The following is a 2,738-nucleotide window of genomic DNA, read 5'->3' on the forward strand; positions in this document are numbered from 1 at the left end:
GAATTAAGTGAGATTTGTTTATTTATTTTCACAAAATACAATCGATTAATTTCTTTCATAAAAACTAAAATTTTAGGAAAAGAATATCCAATGTAGATAAAATTAAAGTATCGATAGTTCGATACCATATTTGATAAACATTATCGGATTATTATTGCTTTTATCATAATTTTTATTTCTATATTTTTTTTGGACAAAGAAAAAAAAATCAAAAGTTTTTCATTTTTATATATCTTCACAATTAGTATCTCATCAATCATCCCATCACAATATTTTACTTTTTAATATTCTTGTATACTCGCGCATAAGCTTGTAGTAGCAAGTAATTAGTAAGGGGATGAATATAATATTTAATTATATATAATTGTTGCAAATTCATGATTTCCAGATGATATTTTACAAAATACTTCTTGTTAGTTAATATTACCCAAATATTTATTTAGAACATAATATAATTTATTTATCAAATATAAGCTATTCAACAAACACTTCTGCTTTCGAGTATGATTCAACTCAAATTATTTTCGAACATATTCGAATTCGATTATTAACATGAATACAAATTATAAAATACAACTCAATCTGATCTTCATCTTCTATCATATATGAATTATGATCATGGTGGAACCGGGCAACAAGAAGGACCGCATTTTTCTTCTTTAAAACCCCTTTTCTGCAATAAAATCAATAATATTATTAAAATTATATATATGTCTATACACTTGAGCCACGTAAATAGACCGACTTGTTATGCCAATGTGACACAAAACTAAATTTACGTACGTAACTGATAACTCTCCTACTTTAGTTAAACACAATAACAAAAAAAAGAAAATACTTTTTTTGATCTAATAACTGGTTCATGTTTTAGTTTTGGTTCATTAACTTTTCGAAGTTTGGTTTTAGTCTAACTTTTAATTTTCAGTGAATTTGGTCTAAATGCATACGTTTCAGCTAGACATTGACCCACATCAGTATTTTTCAGCCAATGTCTAGCTGACACGTATGCATTTATACCAAAATCACTGAAAATTAAAACTTAGTGTACCAAAACCAAACTTTGAAAAGTTAATGGACCAAAACCAAAACATAGACAAATTAGTGGACCAAAAAAAACATTTTTCCTTTACAAAAAAGATGAAAAAAAACTAACCTTAAATAACCCATAAATTTTAGTTGGAAATTTTTTTAAAAAATATCTAAAATTGAAAAACACATGCATCGGGCATCGTCTGTCGATTACTAGTATTTAGAGTTTATACTTAATGGACCGTATCGAAATTTTCGGTATCGGTATCAGTATAAGATTTTCAAATTTTCGGTATTTCGGTATACCGGAAAAAATCGGTATAAACTATACCGATAATTTTTTTTAAAAAAAATAGTATAAAAAATCGATATGATTGGTATCATACTGATACCGTACCGAATTTCGCTATTCGGTACGGTATCGGTATAAATTTATGTGGTATTCGGTACGGTATACGGTATACCGTACCGAACCACCCCTAGGAGAAACCACAAATAATATGATCAGAAATGTTACCAAAACATTACTCTTTTTTTTATGACGTGGAAACCCGCATGCCGCAGCCGTTATTTTTTGGTACGCACTGGATAAACCCTCGGATTAACGCAATAGCCTGCAAACTACGTTAGCCAGATAAACCCTTAAAACATTACTCTTGCTAGTGTTGAATATTGCATTCTTATGATTTATTTTTTTGTTTTTTTTAACTAAAAAAAATGATTTATTTGATTTTTGATATATTGTCATTCTCATGATAAAAAAATCATAGTTTTGGGAGATGTAATTAGACATGTATATATATATATATATATATATATATATATATATATATATTTATATTGTTGAAAATTTTTATAACAATAATAAGAAAAAATTATTTTTATGGTTCGGTATGTTTTCAATTTGCGATTTCGGTCCTTTATATTTTCATATTTCAATTTTAGTCTTTTAACTTTGTTTTTTTGGCAATTCTTGTCATTTTTTCGATGTGGTGCTGATGTGGCACAAATGTTGTGCTGATGTGGAGTTAACGTGTATGGTCCGCGTCACGTAAGCATTTTCGAAGTAAAATAACTAAAATGACCAAAAATTGAAACATGCATGACTAAAATTGAAATATGAAAACATAGAGGATCGAAATCGCAAAGTGACAAGTGCAGGACCAAAAATACAGTTTGTCTTGATAAATAATAAATGTTATTTGCCATCGATTATTTATAAATTTCGAGAGATAAGAACGAAAGTACATGTACTTTCCACAGTCGGACTTTGGGTGATTTCTTTAATATTCAATAGATTGAACTTTGGATAGTTGAGTAATAGTTTATATAAAGTTTTTTTGTATGGTTTAGCTAGTTTTTTATTAATAGTAAACAAATGTACCTCATTGGAATTTGGAAACGAGAAAACAATCTCTTAACTAGGCGCTAATATAAATAGTTTACTTTCTTAAAGATGGAATATTTTATGTTACCCTACTTCTAATTATTATTATTTTTAAATACTCGAACCGACAGTTGAAATGTTGGACCAAGTCCGTGGTTTTTATTTGCAAATAAACTTCACTCAGTTGTATAATTAAATTACATTTTAAAATAGGGAAAACTGTAATTTCATTTTTGTAAATTGGTCTGATTTTTGTTTTAGTTCTATAACTTTTCAAAATTTGATTTTAGTCTAATAACTTGGATTTCTTTTGGGTTTTTGG

This window comes from Henckelia pumila, chromosome 1, assembly GCF_033568475.1.
Source record: "Henckelia pumila isolate YLH828 chromosome 1, ASM3356847v2, whole genome shotgun sequence".
Classification (NCBI taxonomy): domain Eukaryota; kingdom Viridiplantae; phylum Streptophyta; class Magnoliopsida; order Lamiales; family Gesneriaceae; genus Henckelia; species Henckelia pumila.